Below are 12188 nucleotides of genomic sequence, written 5' to 3' on the forward strand. Positions count from 1 at the left end.
CTCACAGACTGTGTGAAGTTCAAGAATAAAAGAAAACAAAATGACAAAAATCATGCTCAATACTTACACACCAAGAACACATTGACAAATTCTGGGTTACACCCTGTTTTACAAGTACTTTTTTGATCATTCTAAAAAAAAAAAAAAAATGGAAAAGAAAAAAAAGAAAGGAAAAAAATAAAGCCAAGCACTGACACAATTGTATTTGTTTACATTTATGCAAAAATTTTTAAAATTTTTTATCTATGTATTTAAAATATACTTAAAAAAAAACAGAAATTGCAGTAAGATTCATTTGCTCTCTTTGCATTAGCATGGCAGAAAATTACATATTACAACCACATCTTTTTGTAAGAACATTAAATTATTCCAGAAAATTTCTGTGAGCTCTAGAAGATAGATACATATTAAAACTTGAGAGCTTACTAGTTATATCATAAGACAGATACAAGAAAGAAAAGGTGGTCTTTAAGTAACCACTATTCTTGTACATAGTCAGAAGCAAGGATATGATTTGTTAATGTAATGCTTCATATGGTAAGATTATTAACTGCCAAACAAGCGTAGCCTAGAATCACTTAAAAAAGAAATCTCACTTGGAGATTTGCCTCCATTATATTGTCCAGAGGATTGTCTTGATTATTAATTGATGAGGTAGGTCTTAGCCTATGGATGTGTGGGATGTCTGGACTATATAAAATTGTTTGTGAGTGAGCCAGCAAGTACCATTCCTCTGTTGTTCCTGCTTTCATGATTTTTCTGTATATCCTGCCCTGCCTTCACTTGCACTAACTCCCACAATCAGTCAATTAGCTTCATCTTAAGAAATAGATTTTTTGTCCAACTGCCTTGCCCATAGTGGGCTTGGCCTTCCTACATTAAACAACCTCCAAGACAATGTCCCACAGACATATCTACAGGCCAATCTCAACTAGGAAATCTATCCCAGAAGCTGCTCATTCCTATGTAGCTCTGGTTTGGGTCAAATGGACAATAAAACCCAACTGCATACCCTGCAAGTAGCTTTTAGAGTAGAAAAATATATTACAACAAGACTGGCTATGAGTAATATGTCATGAATAAAGGACAGTTACTAAGTTCTGCTAGGTGTCAGATGAGATCCTATATGTTCTCAAATTTAACGCTCAACAGAGATTAGGAATCAGGCATTGTGGTGTGATTTACCTTGGGATAATGTGAAAGGAACATTAAACCAATTCAGACAATACCACATCATAAATGGTTTTTATTGTATTTATGTTCAGCTGCTGGATGTAAGATATACCAACCATGCAATGATGATGTGATAAGAAAAAACAACGTTATTTGAAAAGCCAGCTGAACTAGAAAAGATAGACCTCTTTTTCAAAGTCAGCCATGTACCTTCAATACAGTGAAAGATTTAAAGAAAATGCTTCTTTTGATTTTAAGTCTATTTGAATTTTGTCAACAAGTATTCCTGTGCACCATATGCATGCCTGGAGTACATGAAGGTCAGCAACACCAGTTATAACCCTTGAAACTGGAGTTGCACATGATTGTGACCCACTTTAAGAGTGTGGTCATCAAACACAAGTCTTCTGGATGACCAACAAGTGCTCATAACCACTCAGCCACCTCTCCAGAGCAAAAAGGCTTTTATAGACATGGGAGTTTTAAAGAATTGGGATCAACTGGGTAAAAGTCTTAAGTTGCAGGTCATGGCTAGTATGAGGGCTATATTGCGGGGATTTCAGCTAGATTTTTGAATGTTTCTGTAACTTAGAAATCATTCTTGTGAGTATAGATGGCCTTCTGTTCTAGTATCCTGTTGCTGTGATAAATTACACTGACAAAATCAACTTGGGGAGGAAAGGTCTTGTTTGGCTTACAAGTACAGGATGCATCATCTTGCTAATCAGCAGTATTTTGTGGTTTCTTCCTGAGATTCCTTCCATGACACTCTGCATTGGCTTTCCTTCATGGTGGACCTTAAATTGTATTGAGGAAATAAATTATTTCTCCCCAAAGTTGCATTGATGGTGATGTGTATCACACAGGAAGATAAGGCCATAGAGTATTGTGTGGGGGTCTCTAGCTCACAAGTAGCCTCTGGTCAAAAGACTGAGGAGTAAAGGATTTGTTGTCTTTAGAGACTGTGGCTTCGGCACAAGTCTATTAAATAGAAGGCTATTAGGGGACACTCAAGACAAGAGAGGTTGTTGATGTATGTTCAGGGGGATTGTAGATGGTTTTCACTCATTCTTCTGGAGTGTTCATGAACGTCAAACACAAGATTAATATTACTTTAATGGAGTGAGGTGTGGACCTCTTGAAAAAGGAGTGCCCTCCTGAGGTCCATAGGAACACTCAAGCTGAGATGTGCAATAACAGGTACTAATATTCCATAGTGCCCACAGAGCAGGGCAAATGGAACAAGAAAACAGACTCTGGATTTCCTCAATGTCCACTTCAGTATCCAAAGGGAGTCAGAAGTGAGCAAGTGCCTAACTTACAGAAAGGATAGGTCCAGGGAGAATGTCAATGGGCTGGACACTTTAGCAAACAGAATTCATATTTGTTCAGATGATGGAGCTACTAGCCACAAGTAAATCATGAGTACCTCAGATGGGGCTCATGTCATTGAGAAACTTAAATTTTATTTGAGTAATTTTCAGTAATCTTAACTATATTTTACTTTAAGAAAGACCCATTAAATGTTAAGCAGAATGCCATTGACTATCATATGATTGAGAACAGCTCGAGGTATTGAGGAGTGGAACCTATTTCTGAACCTTTGGTTGTAACAGCTTGAAGATCCAGAGAACCATAGCACTCATCATATTTACCCATAGTGAAAATATCTACCCAAAGTGAGGCATGAAGACTTAGTCCTTAGGCCTTTTCTTCATATAGAGGGAAAAGAGGATAGCAACCTGTTCATTTCATGAATGTGACATGCTTTTTCCAAACTTATACTTTTCTTCTCATTTACCTCTGAACAATTGGTAGAAGGTACAAGGAGCATGCAGCATGGGGGTCACACAAATATAAGCAACTGCCATATCCCTTGTTAGCCACCCCATTCTAGTTATTGAAAAGAAAATTAAGCCCTGTTCCTTTTCTCATTCATTCATTCATTCATTCATTCATTCATTCTTTCATTCTTTCATTCTTCCCTTAGTGGGACTAAGGAACTGTCACTTCTCTTCACCAAGTATAAGCAAATATCTTTGTTCTTCAACGTTGGTGAAGCAGCAAAATGCTAGCTGAATAGATAATTCATTCCTTGGCAGTCACTCTTCTGCCTCATGTTTAAGCTGATCAATAGACATGTAACTACACAATCTATATGTACTTAACTTGCTGGATTACCCCAAAGAATTTCTTTTCATATGGAGATAATGAACCACCTACCATATTTCTAATTTTAAGAGACAGACAATTTCTGGGTTGACAATGTGGCTCATAAAGTTACAGGGACTTGACGCCAAGCCAGATAACATGAGATCCGACTGCAGGACCCACATAATAGAAGGAGAGAACTGATTCGTGACAAATAGTCCTGAGAATTTGATATGTGTTTACAAATGCATGTGCCCATGTAAACAAATAAATAAAGGAGTAAGCAAAAAATTATTCAAATAATATAATATCAAATGAAAGTAACTATTTCCATTTAGTTGTGACTATCTAAAATCCCTTAGCATCCTCTGTATGTAACACACTGCATATATATTTTTTTAAACATTCCCAAAATATATTTAGTACTGCTACTAAGGATTGTCTTCATACCAACATACATTGAGACAAAGGTATACCACAATGTTCATATTTAGTCCAAGCACAATCCCTCTGAGGTCCATTTATATGTTTTCTTTACCACAGCTTTCTGGAACTTTGAACTGTCTTTAGGACTTGGGCTTTTTGTTGAGAAGGATGAGTGTTTTACAGGCAGTTTAAGGGCCCTTGATCATCTTCCTTGCCATCAAGAAACTGCTGTCATACATGCTTCAAAAGGAAGGTTGTAGATTCAGAGTCTCTTAGGTTACCAGCAGAAGAGGACATAAGCCTAGAGACGTGGCAGGAGTCTGGACAGGAAAGGCTGAATGTCAGCAAGAGGTGAGAAACTCAGAAAGAGCATGTGAGTCTGAGAACAGTAGGCTTAGCTTGATAATGGCAGGGTACATGAAGACATGAAGCTTGTGGGGGGTAGAAGACAGGGAGGAGGTTTATAATCAGGCAGGAGGTTAGAAATACAGATACCAGGCTGGGCTGTTGGGGTAAGTGGAGGCTGGGAAGGAGTGGGAATCGAGGGGCATCTCACAGTAAAGGGTAGTAAGCTCAGAGAAAGCTGAAGCTTGCTGAGATGGAATGCTGAAGGAGCAGATTGGAGGCTAGAGAAAGATAAAAATCATTGTAATAAAAAGATAAGATGGAAGGACATGGGAGACAGATGAGATAAGCAGGGGAGGAACCCCAGTATCTAGGAGAGGGTTGGAGAATCACGAAATCTGGCAGGAGAAGATAGGCTGAATGATGACAAAAAGAGTTCAGGGCTGGGAGAAACCATAAAGACTGTGGGAAGATAAGGTGGAAAGGTCCTCTGAGGAGGCTGAAGGAAGACAAAAGACTGGGAACAAAGGTCAGAGAGCAGGTGACACTTGGAGGATGGGCAAGAGTAGGAGGGTAGGGTGGACTTTAGAACAGAAGGTTTGGAGAGAACAGAAAAAGAGAGGGTCTGAGAAGATAGTAGTTCCACTGGCGCCCCTGAAGCCTATCGAAGCTGAGAAACTAAAAGGTAAGCAAGGCTTTCCCATGTTCCTTGGTAGTGTAATTCCTTAATATTGTGAGTGGGGCCATGGTATCTTGGAGGGTAAGCTCATCACCCATACACAAGCAGGGAGCCCCCTCACAGAACCAAACAGCAGGCCTATCCCTTCTTGGCAGGGAGGCCAAAGACTATTCCCTGTATCTCTGCACAGCTCTTCCCAAATTGCCTCCAACACTCTCGGCAATTGGGCCTGGGACTGAACTCTACTGCTTGCTTCCCTAACTCAGTCTGAGGACATTCTTGAGGCTTTGCATCTGCAGAGAACAGGAAATAGTTGATTCTGTCCATTTCCCTTGTCCCAAAACCTGAGTGTCCCATTATCCCCATTTTCCAATGGTTCCCTGAGGCACCTGTAAAGACACTCCTGAGACCCAGAAGCCGATCCACCAGTCATGAACAGCATGGCTGCTGTGTGCCACTGGACGTGGAGAGGTGGGAAAGGCTCAAGAAACAGGCAGCTGCTCTTAGAATAGGGTCGAAAGAAGGAATGCACAGGAGGCCAATCTGAAGTCTCTTTATTTCTCAGGCATTGGTCTTCTGGGTGATGGCTCAGCCCTTTACTAAACATTTCAACTTGGATCCTAAGGTGTCACTGTTCAGGTATCAATCCAGGTAGCAGCTGAGTGAAGAGCCTGCCTAGAAGAAGGTCCTTCCAGTTGAGCCAAAAGTGGTGAGGTGGTTCAGGTATCCTGGTCCTTCCACAAAAAAATATGGAGCCATGAACACTGCTATATCGTAGACACACTGTGGGGGAGATGTGTTCTCCCACCTCATGAACTGGATGGGGCTCAAAGAATTGTGATTTCCCTTGTTACACAGAGAAGTGGAGAGAGATCAGGCTGATCTAAACCAGCATTCCTCCATCCTCTCTGCAATTTTTTCATGACCTGGTAAGACAATGGTGTTGGGAGGGAGTAGAAAGCTACCAAGGGGCCAAGGGAGAAAGATAGGTCAAGCTATAGGAGACCAGGACCTATGCATTTTTTGGAGTTCTCTGGAAGACAGGTGAGAAGTTGATTTTATAAATAGAGGGGAATGTCCATGCGTTTACAAAAATGTCTAGTCCCCCAGAATAACCAAGTCCCCAAATTCTCTGGTCATTGACCAAGGTCTCCTGAGCAGTATTGTGGTATAGAGTACAGTGATGATGGCTTTGGGGCTTATAAGATCATGAAGTCACTGGAAGTTTGAGAGATGTGGGCTTAGACCCATGGTATGTTCTTGTTTATTTGTTCTCAGACTTTCAGGCCCACCGCTGGACTCACTTGGAAAATCTCATCCATATATGTCAAGGAAAACCTGTCCAGGAGGCCCTATGTAGGCTAGAACCTATGGTCACTAAATGCCCAGGAATGGCCCAAGGGAGACTTTTATTACTTATCCCAAACTCTTGCAGCTCCTCTGACACTTGTGTCTCAAGGTCTACTCATTCAATTTCTGATATAGAAAGCTTTGGCCTGCCAGCCTGCACCAGGAACAGAGTCGTCAAACTGCCCACTCAGAGGCAGTGACCCAGATGAAAATCTCAGTTTGTCTCACCCAAATGGTACAAACTGAATGGTGGCTATCACACAGCCTCTGCTGATCATCATAGAGCAGGACTGTTTGCATCCTTCACCCTAGTTTTATTAATAATTCATGTGTGTATGTTTGAATGCATGTGTGTATTTGAATGCATGTATGTGCATTTGTATCTAACTGTGTGTGATGGGGCTGGGGCCATTGGGTAGGGAGAAGTGCTCCTGAGAATTCCCCATATTCTAGGTACAGGAAAGATCATGGACTACTGGGAGAAATTCAGTCTGATTTCCCTTCATCTTAGACCTCACCCTACAGAGAAACCCATCCTTGTCCATGCTCAGGGCTATGGTGTGAGATCAGAGGAAGTGATATTAGGCCTTTGGGCCCAGTGGTGTCAGCCATCAGAGGGGCAGAGCTAGTACTTAGCTTTGACTTCATGTCCCATTTTGACTCTGATTAGTCTGTGAGCTTCTTCTTTCCTGTCCCCTTCGCTACTTTGATTCTTCTATGTGTCCTCACTGTATAATGTCATTGTGCACTTTATTTGAGGTTTGTATTTCTCACAGGAGAGCTTCAACAAATTCAGAAATTTAATCCTGATGATGTTTCCATGTGATGAGACTCTGTGTGACCAGCTCAGTTTAATCAGAGGTGTAGTTTCTAGAGTTTTCATGTGTTGCTATCCTATCTCACAAAGTTAAAAGAAACTCCATGAGTTCTGTACAGAGAACACTGCCTGGTTCCCCCTGGTTTCTGCTGGGTACCATACCTCTTCCTGGGTGGGACATGGGAGAACAAGCTCCAAACCAAGAGGGTTATCCAAGGCTGAGCAAGGAACCTCCTCTCTTCAGAACCTCCTTCCAGATAACCCTTGACAGGACAACAACACTCTGATACCCCACACACAAAATCTCTCTCTTTCTCTCTCTCTCTCTCTCTCTCTCTCTCTCTCTCTCTCTCTCTCTCTCTCTCTAAATGGGCAACAGTGGATCCAGTCTCAGAAGTTTCCCGTTGGTCTCATTCACAATATTCAGAGAAAGAAACTGAATCAAAGACTTCTCTCTCATTCCAGGGTCTGGAGTCAAGAAGTTGAATACAACTTTAGCTTAGAGAGTAAGAGGAAAAGAAACCCAACCCTACAGGCCACTGTGTGCATTCAATAGTCCTTTCTGCAATATCAGGTGTAAAGGGCTTTCTGCCTTTTTGCAGTTGAACAATTGCAGGTACTGAATCTGGATACTGTATAAACTGAAGACATGACTGTTTTCTACTCTGTGTGTAAGAAAAAGGTCTTTATTGCTGATTGAAAAAGGAAAGAATAGCAAGAGGCTTCTGGATAAGGAAGAAGAGTAAGGTAAGAAAGAATTAGATTGAGCACAGCCAGCATCCTGGACATCACAGGGCTCTCTGAAAGAGAGGGTGAGAGCAGGCCAAAGAGAATACTGAAAAAATACAAAGAGAAGAAGGAGGAGGAGAGAGAGAGAAAGAGAGAGAGAGAGACAGAGACAGAGACAGAGACAGAGAGAGAGGTACAGAGGGACAGAGAGACAAAGACAGAGAGGCAGGACAGAGAGACAGAGAGAATGCATAGCAATAATAGCAAGATTGAGGAGCTCGGTGCAGGGAAGCCTTTGAGCTGCAGGGATTGTGAGGTAGGGAAGGTTGGTAGAATCTGCTTGGAATGTGTAATAACTGTGTGCGTGTTGAGATTCCAGACACAACAGGTAATTATCTGTCCAGTAGGCCACAGGTCTTGAACCTGCTTCACAAGTTCCTGAGGAATGCTGGAATTTATCCAACTAATAGAAACCCTCCTATAGGTTGAGGTCATTTCCAGACATTTGAACCACCTTTTGGAATTGAGGGAATCTGAGTTTCGTTTGAAACTCATGGAAGCCTGCTTTTCTCTCTCCACCTCTGGTTTGTGTTCTCAGAACTCCATTCGGAAAAATTAGCTGAGAAGCCAGAAACTCTAATACTGAGGTGAGGTGTGGCTTAGTAAGAGTGCAGGAGACTCAGGTTGTAGGAGCCTGGGGACTTAGGGCAGCAGAATTAAATAGAAGAATTCCATTTAAGGGCTGGAGGATAGAAAAATACGCAAGAGGAAACTAACAGATTGGGAAGGAAGGGAGAAAGAAAGCTTGGGAAAGGCACAGAGAGCATAAAACTCACACATAATTAGGGAGATTGGAGAAAGTCAGGAGATTTTTATGGGAGGGTATAATAACTAGGAACAAGGTCATATGTTCATGTTCGGGCTTCCTGTAGAGCAGGTCAGGAAGCTCAGGTAAACTGTAGATGCCTTGGAAGGTAGAGATTTCAGGAAAAAGACAAAAATCTGAAGACCTTCTTGGAGTAGAATAGGAGGCTGGGCTGGGGGTGGGGGAGTACAGGCAGCAAAGGAAGGCAGATGAAATGAGGAGGCAGGGAGCTCAAAAAAAAAATCACCGGTTCTGGAGAGGGGGATAGTGGGCTGTAGACATTGTAGAATGTGTGTACACTTGTAGGATATTGGGCACAGAAAACCCTAAAAAGTGGAGGAACCTTGAAAAGCATATATTAGGAAGCAGGTAGGAGGTTCATAAAGAAAGGTCAAAGATCAGAGGGGCAGGCCAGCAGCTCAAGAGGAAGTCACAGATAAGAGGAAGTAGTTGGAGTAGGGCATGTTACAGGACGCCCAGAGTTTCACAAGGTCATAAGACTCAGGAAGAATGCAGGATGCTCAGGAAGTATAGATCCTCAGCCAGGACAGAGGATCAGAAGAGAGTATGGATCTGTTATCAGAGAATGAGGTTCACAGGTCATATCAAAAGCTGGAGGCAGGGAGGAGGCAGACAGATCCAGAGAACATTACCTTAGGGGGAGCAGAAATCCAGGACTGAAAGCCATGCTTCTCTGGGAATATGGTATACAAGGGAAAAGACAAAGCACTGAGAAAAAAGCTGAGAGGTTCAGGGGGCTGGGAAAGGTGATTGTTTGGGAGGTACATAACAGGCTGCAGGAGAGAGTGGGAGGCACAGAGGGAGGGAAGAGAGAAAAGCAGCCCTAGGGATGGAGGCCTAGCAGGAAGCTGATCTGGACAGAGAATAGCCTGGTGGTTGTGAAGGTAGTGGACTCTAGAGAGAGGCATAGTGTCTTGGAGGATATGAGGCTGGGCTACGGTATGAGTAAGAGGGCTGGAGAACAGAGGATAGAAGGGAGAAATTGAGGAGTCTGCTGGACAGACAGCATTTAACAGGAAAATACCTGTGGAGAGGTGGCAGATTAGATGTAAACAAACACTGCGGACAATCAAAGGCTTTGGAGAAGGGCACATGGGCTGGGAGGGCAAGACACAAGAAGGACAAGAGAGGCAGAAGACTAGGTAGGAGAAGGCTACTGGGGGCAGTCCATAGGCACTAGGATAGTAGCAAAGGTTGACTGAGGAGGGTGGGGTTTTCTGGGAAAGGAATGCAGCTGTGGGTGGGCTTAAGACTACCTTGGGGAGCAAGAGAGTCATGGGAGAAGGGCAGAAGGCTGAGGCAATGTGTTGGAGGCTATGTTGTACTGTAGTAGTGGGATTGGTGTTCGAAGTAAGACAGGAGTAAGGGGAGGACCCTAGAGGGGAGGAGAAGACTGTGGAGGGGGCAGGGACAGAGTAGAAAGGTGGACTATGGCCAGAGGCCTATACAAGCAGAAGAGTCTGATTGACCTAGAAGGCAGAGGAAGCTGGCGTCCTGCTCAGAAGTAAAGCAGAAAGAAAATAAATGGCTAAAGGAAGATGGACAGTTAAGGGAATATACCTGGCTCCAGGAGGTAAGAAATCTGGGAGTGTAAAGTATAAAGTCCAGGAAGTAAGACAGGAGGCAATGGGGAAGGATATGGTAGTCCACATTAGAGATGTGAAAGGAGGTAGAAGAGGAGGCTTCAGGGAGGGCAGGACCAAACAAGAGCCTTGAGAGGAGGGCAGGACACTGAAAGAGCTCAGATGTGCACTTGTAGGCTAGGAAGCTGACGAGAAATGTGAGATACTCAAAAAAAAAAAAAAAAAAAACTAAGCAAATTAACAGCAAGTCCCTAGATGGGGCAATAAGAATAAAAGGTCTGAGGATGGAGGTCTCGGGAATTCTAGGATTCCTAGAGATTTAGAAAGAATAAGGAGTGACCAATCTCTGGGGAGGGCAGTGGCAGTTAGAGGACAGAATACCTGAGAATGAGAACTCAGGGGTGTAGGAGACAGATGAGGGGGTCAGAGACTCAGCATAAGGGGAGAAAGCAGAGAACAATGTCTACAGAGGGTGGGAGAGAGTAAGAAGTATATGGGGAGGTGAAGGGGCATCAATAGAAAACCAAAAACCAACAAAAGGCTTATGTCTTAGGTAGAGTTCAAGAGACTCTGAAAATGGACAGATTTCTGGTGACAGAACAAAATGAATTCTGAAGGTGAGTGTGGAGGCCACAGAAGGTTTTCCAGAAACAGCATACTGAAGAGGGGCAGGGGTGATAAGCACCCAGGTGGTTCAGTGAAGAAGAGTACAAGAGAGGAAATGTGAACAAGAGGAGAAAAGGAGCACACAGAGGGCGATACTGGTGAGCAAGCTAAAGAATTAAGATTCAGGAAAAGAGCAGGAATGTCAGGGACAGGGCAGAGGGGCAGGAAAGAAGCTGGAAGTATGAGATGTGCAGGATGCTTAGCAGATTTGGAAGGATATGGACAGGCCGAAAATGGAGGTGAGGAAGAGTAGGGGGAGGCAATTGAAAAGAAAGGAAGAAAGTGATAAGGGGATAAGGAGAGCATGGAGGAAGGAGAAAATATAAGGGAGAAGAAAACAGTAAAGAAAAGAGGAAGAAGGCAGGAATTTGGAAATTAGAGGAAAATTAAGAATAAGTAAAGAAGAGAAAGGAAGGCAGGGGAAGAGGAAAGAGAGAGAATAGAACGAAAGAAGTTGGAGTTAAATAATTGAAGATGGGAAATAGAAACAAGAGAACCAAAGAAACAGGTAAAGAAAAACAGGCAAAAGAAAAGAAAAGGAAACAAGTGGGAGAATAGAATAGATAGAAGGAGAGAGATACATTGTTTTTAAAGATGGAGAAGGGAAGAGGAGAGAAGAAAATTCGAGATAGAGAGGAGTGAAGAAGTGGAAGTGGGAATAATGGAAGTGGGGGGAAGCTGGTGTAGAAAAAAATAGGTGGAAGAGGGAAGTTGATGGAGGAAGGAGAAGGGAAGATGAGCAAAAGCAGTGAAATAGGAAGAATGGGGAGTGAGGGAAAGGCAGAGAAGAGAGATTAAGTAGGAATGGGGTAAGATCAGGGAAGAAGAAAGAGCAACAAAGCAAGAAGAGTTGGGAAGAAAGGAGGGATTTGAAGTGGGAAAGGGAGGTAATGGGGATGAAAATGGAAGAACAGGAAAGCAGAGGAGAAAGAGGAAATTGAGAGTAAAAGGAATGAAGTTTATCTGTGGGCAGAGGAAGAAAGGGGAAATAAAAAGAAAAAAAGATAGAAAAAGAATTATTGAAGAAGAAGGTGGGAGAATAAAAATGAAAATGGACAAAGAAAAATGGAGGAAAGAGTAAATCTGGAAAGAGGAGTAAGGAAGGAAATAGAGGAAAAATAATATGAAACAGTTGAAAAGAGAGAAAAGGGGAAAAGAAAGAAGAACTAAGGAAAAGAGAATGGAAAAAATATGAAAAACATGGAAATAAGGGTGTAGAATAGAGGGAGTAGTAATAGGACAGAAGAGCAATAAGGGGGAAGGAAGATGGAGGAACATAAAATGAAGAGAAGAGGGATCTGAGGAAAGAGAACAAGAGGAAAGAGCATAGATGAGGGAGGAGAGAAAGGAGGGAAGTTGAGAGAAGACATAGGAAGAGGAGAA

The sequence above is a fragment of the Micromys minutus genome (assembly GCF_963924665.1).
Source record: "Micromys minutus genome assembly, chromosome: X".
Lineage (NCBI taxonomy): Eukaryota > Metazoa > Chordata > Mammalia > Rodentia > Muridae > Micromys > Micromys minutus.